Source organism: Alosa sapidissima, chromosome 15 (assembly GCF_018492685.1).
Source record: "Alosa sapidissima isolate fAloSap1 chromosome 15, fAloSap1.pri, whole genome shotgun sequence".
NCBI lineage: Eukaryota > Metazoa > Chordata > Actinopteri > Clupeiformes > Clupeidae > Alosa > Alosa sapidissima.
This window is the reverse complement of record NC_055971.1, coordinates 32,538,271-32,550,770: the sequence shown is the minus strand read 5'-3', so window position 1 is coordinate 32,550,770 and position 12,500 is coordinate 32,538,271.

Below are 12,500 nucleotides of genomic sequence, written 5' to 3'. Positions count from 1 at the left end.
GTACATGCATTCATTTCTATATGTGAGTGTTTCACTATCTGTGTGTGTGTGTGTGTGTGTGTGTGTGTGTGTGTGTGCGCGCGCGTGTGCACATACATAAGCTCCGGTCCTTATATGTGTGTGAGCATGCATGTAAGTGTGATTGTACTCACCTACATGTCAGTGTATGTGCGTATGTGTGTGTGTGTGTGTTCGTGTATGTGTGTGTGCATGTGCGTGTGTGTGTGTGTGTGTGTGTGCGTGTATGTGTGTGTGCTGCGGTAGCCTACCATCTGTAGATGGAATTTCAGACGCAATAAAATGCAGCAACGCCAAATTAGAACCATGATACAGACCAGGGCTGCCTTCCTCTGGATATTACCCATAAGCCCCTGTCCCTATGAGGTCAGCGTGCCGTGCCATGGGTAGCGCTCCAGTAGGCCTGCATATCCTGAGAGCCTTTGTGTTCTGTGTGGTACATGGTCCAAGAGGCCAAGCAAGGCGAGGAGGGGAGGGGAGGGGAGGGGAGGGGAGGGGAGGAGAGGAGAGGAGAGGAGGGGAGAGGAGGAGAGGAGGAGGAGAGGAGGGGAGAGGAGGAGGAGAGGAGGGGAGGGGAGAGGAGGGGAGAGGAGGAGAGGAGAGGAGGGGAGGGGAGAGGAGAGGAGAGGAGGGGAGAGGAGGGGAGGGGAGAGGAGGAGGGGAGGGGAGAGGAGGGGAGGGGAGGGGAGGGGAGGGGAGGGGAAGAATTAAAGGAGAGCCAATGGAGAAGTGGATCTGTTTCCATGTGGGTTGCTTGAGCGCCGTGAAACGGCACAAGACAGCTGTTGACCGCATGTGAGGGGCTTTTTCCCGCTTCTGACCGCATGTGAGGGGCTTTTTCCCGCTTCATTTAGATGGGAAGTGATTCTAGAGAAGGTTTGTCATCGGGAGCCATTGTCCATTACGGTGATGTTTATAATACGTAACGTGTTTCAACATCATCATGGAGACTAGCCAGTCCTAATCAATCAGTCTGAAAGCGTATTCAATGCCAGTGTTTACAGAGAATGGCAGCGCTAGATAAAACCTGACTGATGTAGTGATGAAACGTGACTTTTAAAAGCAGTAATGAGTTAACAACGTGACATATTGTGTTGCTATCACCAAATCTATAGCATCATTCATTTATTAACAGTTAATTAACACCAAATCAAATTTCAATCAGCAATATTTGTATGAAGATAATATTAGTTCCAATTAATTGTCAGAAAATAGGCTAATAGATAAATCACTGTATAGAGCTCAAAGCCTACAGCAGCCTAGAAATGATCCTACAGGTATGCCATTCATTACATTACTATGAAATTGTTATCTGAGCTAACATCTCATCACCACAGTATGTGAGGCATATGTGTGTGTAGGAGAACGAGTGATGGACAGACAGAGACAGAGAGAGAGGGAGGGAGAGGGAGATGGAGAGAGAGATAAGATAAGTTAAGATGAATTTTATTGTCCCTCTTGAGGGATATTTGTCTTGGGGGAAAAAAGGACCACTGCTGGGGCTACACATCATATCGACATTCAAGTGCTGTGACACACATACATTCAAGTGCTGTGACACACATACATTCAAGTGCTGTGACACACATACGTGCAAGTGCTGTGACACACATACATTCAAGTGCTGTGACACACATACGTGCAAGTGCTGTGACACACATACGTGCAAGTGCTGTGACACACATACATTCAAGTGCTGTGACACACATACGTGCAAGTGCTGTGACACACATACGTGCAAGTGCTGTGACACACATACATTCAAGTGCTGTGACACACATACGTGCAAGTGCTGTGACACACATACGTGCAAGTGCTGTGACACACATACGTGCAAGTGCTGTGACACACATACGTGCAAGTGCTGTGACACACATACGTGCAAGTGCTGTGACACACATACATTCAAGTGCTGTGACACACATACATTCAAGTGCTGTGACACACATACATTCAAGTGCTGTGACACACATACATTCAAGTGCTGTGACACACATACATTCAAGTGCTGTGACACACATACATTCAAGTGCTGTGACACACATACGTGCAAGTGCTGTGACACACATATATTCAAGTGCTGTGACACACATACATTCAAGTGCTGTGACACACATACATTCAAGTGCTGTGACACACATACATTCAAGTGCTGTGACACACATACGTGCAAGTGCTGTGACACACATACGTGCAAGTGCTGTGACACACATACATTCAAGTGCTGTGACACACATACATTCAAGTGCTGTGACACACATACGTGCAAGTGCTGTGACACACATACATTCAAGTGCTGTGACACACATACATTCAAGTGCTGTGACACACATACATTCAAGTGCTGTGACACACATACGTGCAAGTGCTGTGACACACATACATTCAAGTGCTGTGACACACATACATTCAAGTGCTGTGACACACATACGTGCAAGTGCTGTGACACACATACATTCAAGTGCTGTGACACACATACATTCAAGTGCTGTGACACACATACGTGCAAGTGCTGTGACACACATACATTCAAGTGCTGTGACACACATACGTGCAAGTGCTGTGACACACATACATTCAAGTGCTGTGACACACATACTGTACGTGCAAGAATGATAGAATGTGATGCTGTGACACACATACGTGCAAGTGCTGTGACACACATACTGTACGTGCAAGATTGATAGAATGTGATGCTGTGACACACATACGTGCAAGTGCTGTGACACACATACGTGCAAGATTGATAGAATGTGAAGCTGTGGCACATACGTGAAGCTGTGACACACATACGTACAAGTGCTGTGACACACATACGTGCAAGTGCTGTGACACACATCCATGCAAGACTGATAGAATGTGATGCTGTGACACACATACGTCCAAGACTGAGCAAACAATACAGTGAAGACACACAGCAGTCTGCTTTGTTAAATACATGGTTCCTGGTGAGAGAGAGAAGAGAGAGAGAGAGAGAGAGAGAGAGAGATAGAGAGAGAGAGAGAGGTGTGAATGTGCTGTTTTAATTGTGCTTTGGCAACACTGTACCTACAGTCATGCTAATAAAGCAACCTTGAATTGAATTGAACTGAATTGAGAGAGAGAGAGAGAGAACAGGAAGAGTGGGAGAGAGAGAGAGAGAGAGAATGGAAGAGAGTGGGAGAGAGAGAGAGAGAGAGAATGGAAGAGAGTGGGAGAGAGAGAGAGAGAGAGAGGAAGAGAGTGGGAGAGAGAGACGGAGTGTTTTTGAGCAGCCTTCAGTTGGAGTGAAATATTGACTGTGACGATCTCACTGAAGAGTGTGATCAGCACATATCTAAGAGAAAAAAGACGAATCAGGATGTTCGATCGCTGGCCTGTTGGCGCTCTCTCTTTTTGAGCTGTTTGAGCTGTCCGCCAGCTCTGAATGCAGTACAGGATCTCATCTACTGACTCTGAGAGCAGAAAGCAATTTGAGGTGGAAAATAGCAGAGGCTCTGAAAAGAGGAGGAGGGGGAGGAGGAGGAGAGAGGGGGAGAGGAGCATGAGGACGAGGAGGAGGAGGAGGAGAGAGTGGAACTGAAGGTGGCAAAAAAACGTGGCCACCTGATGCTTCTGTCCAGACAGCGAGCAAGTGAAATAAAAGGGCTATTTTAAGCCTCGCCTGGTCCAATGCCCACCCCCACCCCTCCCCCCCTCTCGGTGAGGTCACAATGGGACCATAGAAACTGCAAACACATGTGGTCGGAACCAATCACATTCAGAAGGGAAATGTGTTTACAGGAAAAGAGAGAGGAGAGAGAGAGAGAGAGATGTAGAGAGAGAGAGATAGAGAGAGAGAGGAGAGAGAGAGATGTAGAGAGAAGGAGGAAGAGAGAGATAGAGAGAGAGAAGGAGAGAGAGAGAGATGTAGAGAGAGAGAGATAGAGAGAGAGAAGGAGGGAGAGAGAGAGAGAGAGAAGGAGAGAGAAGGAGCGAAGAGAGACTGATTAAAAAAAAAGATGAAGGGAAAAAAGGACTTGGACACAAATATCCAAAGCCGTATATCAACTTAGATCAATGTCATGCAGGCCAAGAGCTGAGGGAGAGCAAAGGATGCCCCCCTACCCCCCCCCCCCCCCCCCCCCCACACACACACACACACACACACCCCTGGCCCTTACTTAGCCTGCAATGGGGTCGTATTTCTCCCCTGGTGGAAAGTTTGAAGCCCTTTGCAAGGTGTTTCTGTGCTTGCAGTGTCAGGACTGCAGAGCTGTAGAAAACAGGCTTTGGATGAACTCAAGGAAAAGATGCAGCCAGACAGCAAATGTCACAATGAAGCGAATGGATTACAAAACATATTCAAACAGACACACACACACACACACCATGAAGCTGAATCTCCATTGCTTTACATTAGCGAGAGCTAAGGAAGTAATTGCCTTGGAGTGAAAAATGGGAGTTCAAACAAATAACATATACTCAAACACCCACACACACACATACACACACACACATCCAAACACACACCCAACCCCCCCCCCCCCCCCACACACACACACACACACACAACCACAACCACACAAACACACACACACCCAAACACACACACACACACACACACACAAACACCCAAACACCCACCCACACACACACACACACAAACACCCACACACACACAGACACACACACACCCACACACCCCCACACCCAAACACCCACCCCCCCACACACACACACACACACACATTATTTTGGATAAACAATTCTGTTCCGGAACATAAACAAATGCAAAGTTTCTGGTTTCGTTTCTGTTCCTAGCAAAACATCAAAAGTTTCTGGTTTTCGTTTTCCTGGTTTTTGAACCGGTTCAAAGCCTTGGTCTATACCACCTTTAGGTCCATAAAAGCCCAATATTCTATATATTCTATTCACAGCTCATCAACATGAGGGAATTACAATTTTAATGATAACATGCATGAATGCACATATAATTAAGTACACTGTCAGTTATTACATACAAACCCTAATACCCCATTAGATATGACATTTCCCTGTGCATTGTATATAAGGGTGGTGCATGCCGTTTCCAATGTATGCAACAAAGAATAATGTATATCACAGGTATTGTATTATTGACACAACCATAAATTGTTTATGCACCCCTCAGAGCTGCTGGTAAGATATAGAAGACACTGTAGGGGGTTACATCTCCAGTGGGGTCCATCACTCTGGCGAGGGTTGTGACTTTACAGCTAAAAAAGTGTATTAATTATGCATAAGCATCTCATAGTGCTATTTCAGAGCACCGCTGATCAGCTCACGGTGGGCATGGCTTCCATCTCTGGCATGAAATGCCTTGTGAGGAAGGAAGAGGCTGTAGTGCATATTAGACTGGATCAAGACGGACAGTAGCCCACGGCAGATTAATAAACATGCGGTCAGGAGAGAAGACGGCCTCTCCTCCTCTCCTCTCCTCTCCTCCTCACACACACACACACACACCGGAACAGAAGCAGAGGCTCACTGCACACAAGCACTAGACACATCAAAGCAGAGTCTGGCCCTGGCCGTGGCGCAACTGGCTGGGGCACCTGCACCGTACGCCGCGATCCAGGTTCGATTCCCGCCTCCTGGACCTTTCCGGATCCCACCGCGACTCTCTGTCCCGCTCGCTTCCTGTCATTCTCCACTATCCTATAATATTAAAAAGTGCCCTTGAGCAAGGCACCTAACCCCTCACTGTTCCCTGAGCGCCGCTGTTGATGCAGGCAGCTCACTGCGCTGGGATTAGTGTGTGCTGCAGAGACCAAATTTCCCTCACAGGATCAAAAGAGTATATACTTATACTATACTATAACTAATGGGCTCTGGGCTGTCATTTGACAGGTGGCACTAAGTGACTACTCAGCTTTATGCAAAAATAAAAACATTATTTACGATCAAGTATGGCTGGTATGCTACACAGTGCTTTGTTTATGATATGCAGCAGTTTGATATGTGTTGGCTATCTAATAGCTTATACTAGGCTACGTCGTCCTAGCTAGCTAAATTAAGCAGTAGGCTACAGTAACGTCCCACTGACGTTACTGCACGGCTAGACAGAGGCACCTTACAGAGAATACCTTAACTCAACTTCAGTGTCATAAAACAAAAGCAAAGAGCCATAACTGGGTGTTACGATGTTCTGCCTTGGTTTCTCTTAGGATTTTGCGAGGAACTGTTAAAAAAAAAACTTAATTTTTGGAGAAAAAAACTCCAACCTAATTGACTCAAGATACTTCTCCACATGATAAAGGAGGTCTTGAATATCCCAAAAATGACAATAACAAATTTTTGGACAAAAATGAAGTTACGGCATTTTGCCTTTGCACAGCAGTATAGATGTCCAAAATATATGTGTCATATCTGGTATTATATGTGTGATATCTGGTATTATATGTGTCTGGATATGTGTGATAGCTGGTATTATATTTGTCTGGATATGTGTGATATCTGGTATTATATGTGTCTGGATATGTGTGATATCTGGTATTATATGTGTGATATCTGGTATTACAGTATATGTGTCTGGATATGTGTGATATCTGGTATTATATGTGTCTGGATATGTGTAATTTCTGGTATTATATGTGTCATATCTGGTATTATATGTGTCTGGATATGTGTGATATCTGGTATTATAGGTGTCTGGATATGTGTGATATCTGGTATTATATGTGTCATATCTGGTATTATATGTGTCTGGATATGTGTCATATCTGGTATTATATGTGTCTGGATATGTGTCATATCTGGTATTATATGTGTCATATCTGGTATTATATGTGTCTGGATATGTGTGATATCTGGTATTATATGTGTCTGGATATGTGTAATTTCTGGTATTATATGTGTCATATCTGGTATTATATGTGTCTGGATATGTGTGATATCTGGTATTATAGGTGTCTGGATATGTGTGATATCTGGTATTATATGTGTCATATCTGGTATTATATGTGTCTGGATATGTGTCATATCTGGTATTATATGTGTCTGGATATGTGTCATATCTGGTATTATATGTGTCATATCTGGTATTATATGTGTCTGGATATGTGTGATATCTGGTATTATATGTGTCTGGATATGTGTCATATCTGGTATTACACTCTTAAAAATGCTGGGTTGGAAACAACCCAAATTGGGTTATTCCTAGCCCAGGTACCTGGGTCACTATTGGACCGACCTCATGTTGGGTTAAAATAACATAATCCATTGGGTTGGTGACTTTAACTCTAAATTGGGTTACTTTTATCAAACCAACTATGGGTCATTCTTACTAACATGATGGGTCAAAATAACCCAGAAAAATGGATATGACCTACCAGCCCATTAATGGTTCATATTTACCTCTCTGTTGGGTTATATATTTGACCCACTATTGGGTGTTCTGTTTTTTTGCTTATGGATTTCCAAAAACATATTTCTTTACTTTATTTTACTCATGTACATCAAGGTGAAATAGGGCTGAAAAAATCAGCTGAAATAGACATAGGAGAATACATTATATTAATTTATATATTTTTTATTGATTGCCACAAATGGGCTACAGTACAAAAGTAAAAAACACTGTTTCATTTCATTCAAACACTGTTTCATTTCATTTTGAACAACAATTTTACTAAAATCTAAAAAACATTTTACAAAAAACTAAAAAAAAAAAAAAAAAAAAACAATTAACTAGCAATGCTCATAATACAGTAGTGTAGTGACAACAGTAGAGAGAACTTGTCCAAAATACCTATGCATCCTGCAGGAGCTGATCTGGGAAATCTTTGACCTGTGGAAAACAGAAAAAATATAGGTGTTAACAAAAATACAATGGATGAAATGTGTCTTGTCCGAAACAGGCAGCCAGCTAGTGACTACCCTCTCTCAGCCTCTAGCCTACCATAACACAGAGTAAAAAGTATAGACACATGAAACACATCATACACTAAAATATGTCTTACTTTGAGGGATCCTGTGTGGAAGGTCTGGACGGGACAGATGGGACACTTGAAACACAAAGATTAAAAAGGTCAGGGCTTAAAATTCATTTTTCAAAATGGGGGGGAATTCCCCCCTTAGGTTATTCATGTAGGGGGGATTTACACAATTTGGGGGGGAGGGGGGTCGATTCTGATACCAAGTCAAGAATTGCGATTTCAATACTTCGATACTTTTTTAAAAAAAGTGTTTGATTTTGGGGCCCCCACCACCCTGACGTCATCAGTAATATATACTGTAGTGGGATCATTCACAACAGTGGACATCCTAGATTCTGCTTGACTCTCTCCACACACACAAACACACACTGAAAATGATAGCTTATGTGATATGTTTCTATCATATATTTTTGAATTCATATAGAGTGTATTTATTTAATAATGCATTTTTTAAAGTATAGCATTTCACTAGTAATTACTACTAGCTAAACATATTTAGTAATTTGAATGCCTCATATTGACGTTTAACCTATAACACTTAGGCATATCTTTAATGTGGTGTGTAGGTCCAATTGAGTGCACATTGGTGATGAGTAGGTGTAATTGAGTGCCTGTCACTTTAAGAAAATACCTGAGAGTAATTCTATGGAGTAATTAGCCCCCCTTCAACCTGACGGTTTTAGGCTGTAGTCGCTAGTGAATAAAAGTTGTGCATAGTGCGGTATGTGTATGCAAATCATTATGTTTTCTATGTCATTAGATACAATAAATGTTGACATGTCGAAGACAATCTTTCTGGGATCAAGTGTTGACGTGACCTGAGCTAGCAGGATAGTTACCAAGGAGCTCTTTCCAGATGTAAAAGTTTGCCATGGTAGCGTAGCCTATTTGCGTAAGCGCAAAGTGGTTCTCTCTCTCTCTCTCTCTCTCTCTCTCTCCGTGTGTGTGTGCGTCTGCATGAGGCTATGTTCAATTCAACTCGGTAGTTGATCAGTCCGGTCAATAGCACCGCATTCACGCCACTTAATGATTAGGCTATATTAACGTCATCAGACAGGCTGTAAAAGTGTATGCGGGAATTTCTCGCATTATGATGGCTAGAGTTGCGGGACTTGAACAAATTATGCGCAATACCCGCAATCCCGCAGTGAAATTTAAGCCCTGAAGGTTAAAACAAAGATTAATGATTCTTTTAGGTAATCAGTGTCAGATCATATCGGATTCAGTCAGAATGACGTATGAATGAGGGCAGCCTTTTTGGACTCTGCACAGCCTAGCCTATGAGAGAGAGAGAGAGAGAGAGAGAGAGAGAGAGAGAGAGAGAGACTTTTCTTCCTACCCAAAATTAAAACCGAAACAGGCAGCCAGCTACTCTAGTGACTACCAAGTGGAATCTCTATCAGCCTAGTAGTAGAAACATTGTCTTTAATATAAAGATACCTGCTAGCTAGCCACCATGCTCTCGGGTCAAACTAACTTGACTGTATGTAGTTTTAGACTAAGACAGCTAGTTTGATTGCAGGAGAACAGACTAGACTGTACAGGTAATGTAACCGAAATGAGTGTCTGTGAGTGACACAGCTTTAATTGCTTACAAAGTTGCTTTACAGACTCTGTTCTGTGTCTGCGTGTTAATTAACTTACATTCAGGAGAGCTCATCACTGGGTGTCTCTTGTTGCCAATCATCTTGTGCCACTAGGAAATACAGAAAAAGGGCCCGTTACACAAATAACAGCATCACCCAGGTCCAACTAACAGAGCTAAACGAGTGACCCCACACCTGTGGTTCTCAAACTTTTTCTGTAATTTTTGTCATTCTCCATTTTGAATAGGACTGTGCTGTGTATTTTGTGTGTGTGTGCCTGTGTCAGTGTGTTCTCCATCTGCATGCTAAATAGCTTACGTTCAGGAGAGCCCAGCCCTTCATATTTGGCTTCCTTCTGCCAATTAACAGTTGTCACTATGAAATGATAACATACATTACATGTAAAATATCTTACTATCGTTAGTCTTCTGAAGGAGCTCTGGAAGAGGGTGGTGTGGAGGTCGCTGTAACAGTCCTTCGTCATTATCCGGTGTCATTAGAAAATAAAGAAAAACTAAATTATTGGAGTGAACAGTACGTCAAGTTTATCACAATTAAATAAACTAAAGTCAGTGGGCTGAGTAATTGCCACACATGCAACTCATCTTAACCCAGGTCAATATAAGAGGCTAACATTCACATACAGTATGTTAACAATAGGCTATTTACCAGGCCCTGTTTTGTTACAAGTATGTCTAGGTGGGCCATGGGATAGAAAATGTTGAGAACTCCTGGTTTAGGCTAAATAATTGTGATTTCAATTTTGACCTAAATTATGGTTATTATTCCATTATTGAGCAGCACAGCAACGAAAACGGCAACAGCACAGCTGAGCTGTACAATACATCCAGTAAAAAACAATTGCTGCTGTTGGGAGTAACTGTACATGGCTATGAAACAGACACAGATAGTAAATGTAGGGAACAAACAGGGATATATATATTTGATTAAATAAGGGATTGATGAAGCAGTGGATTTCAGTATGTAAGGAAATGTTTGAATAGTAGGCTAGTTAGATCTATCTGCTCATATATTGTGTTCCTGATGACAAACTTCACATGACTGAAACCAAAGTGAACTTCAGCTAAGAACCAAATTATAGATGCTAGGGTGATGATGGTCAAGGTTTTACTGTGTACCTGTGTTGCAGCTGTAAACTGGGCAGGATCTGGAATATGAGTGGGGCTGAACATTGCCTGTGGAACAGATAATCATGTACGGAGCATTAGTTTATAGACAATTTGAGGACCTTGTTATCAATACATTATATGACAAATATGTAGATTGTGATCTAGGCTACTGTGCAATGTGAATGTAGAGGATGTCATAAAAGCAAAATTACGTCCGAAGCGCCACTTCTAGCTTGCATTGTCGTTTTCAGGTGAAATGGCCTTTTGATGATAGGAGCACTACTACTTTTATACATGATCGCATCAAATCGCTAGCGCTATTTTAAAAACAAACCCTTTCATTTTAGTAAACTATGTGTACACGAACAATGTTCTCAATGCTCGAGTTCATGTGTATAGACACTGATAATACTTCGATCAAAGTTTCAAGTTGTGTTGAGCCTTCTTAGTGTTTTAAAAATACAGATTTTGACACGATCATGTATCAAAATAGTAGTGCATTCAAAAGGCCACCCCACCCGAAAACGACAACTCATAGAAGCTTAAAAATGGACGTAATTATGGTTTTAAACTAAAGTTTGATTCAGGTACATTCCCAAAAACACCCTAGGCTGCATTTTGGCAGTTACGCTTGAAGTTCCGCTTTACTGTTTCTGTTCTGTTTAAATTGAACGTAAATGCCAAATATGTAGTCACCTCTAGTCCCTCAGATTCAAAAGAAGTGCCGAACTTCACCTCTGCTATGACTCCCTGCAATGGCCAGCGAAGTGGCAAGCTAACGTTAACGCTAACTAGCTAGCTTCTACCTACCTAACGTTTGCTGAAAACACATCCCGTTAAAGCACTTTCTAACCACAACAGACGTCATAGAATACAGTATCTGATTAAAAACACTTCTACAATGAGTTTACTTATGTGTTATCCTAAGTTAGCCAGTTGGCCTACAGTATGCAAGTTAGCAGCTAACGTTAGCAGCTAACATAACCAAATAGCTTGAAAAATAGCTTGTGTAGCAACGTTAACGTCACCGTTAATGTTAACCTTAATATAACGTTACTATCTTCAAAAAGTTAGCCTACACCGGATTAGTCTATGCATTCTACCAAATATCATATCATATATCATCATATAAATTGTGGCATACGGATTTTACACAAATTCAACATACCTTCGAGCTTTCACTGCCGGCTTGTCGCTTGATGTGGAGGACCAACGGTTGCAATCAAACATTCTAGAACACTGTTCCAGGGGTACAAGACTGTTGTCTTCATGTCTTTGCGATTGTCAATCCAACTGGTAGACTATATTATAATGACCAATGACTGGGTTAAAATTACCCAGGCACTGGGTGCATTACATGATTTTTTGTGCTCTCAGCCACTAACCCAGCACCTGGGTTTTAACAATAACCCAGCATGGGTTATGATAACCCAATAAAAAGTAAAAATGTCATTAACCCAGTGCTTTAGTTAAAATAATAACCCAGCACTTTTAAGAGTGTATATGTGTCATATCGGGTATTATATGTGTCTGGATATGTGTCATATCTGGAGTCTCCTGCTCTGTAAGGACCTGCAACCCGTCATCAGAGTCATATTCACATGGTGGGGTCCAGCTGGTAGGCAGGCTGCCTGCTGCCTGCTGTCTGCAGCGTCTTTCTCTCTCTCGCTCGCTGTGTATGTGTGTGTGTGTGTGTGTGTGTATGTGTGTGTGTGTGTGTGTGTGTGTGTGTGTGTGTGTGTGTCTGTGTGTGTGTGTGTGTGTGTGTGTGTGTGTGTGTGTGTGTGTGTGTCTTTGGGTCCATCATGCTGCCACTGCACTGCTGTCCCTCT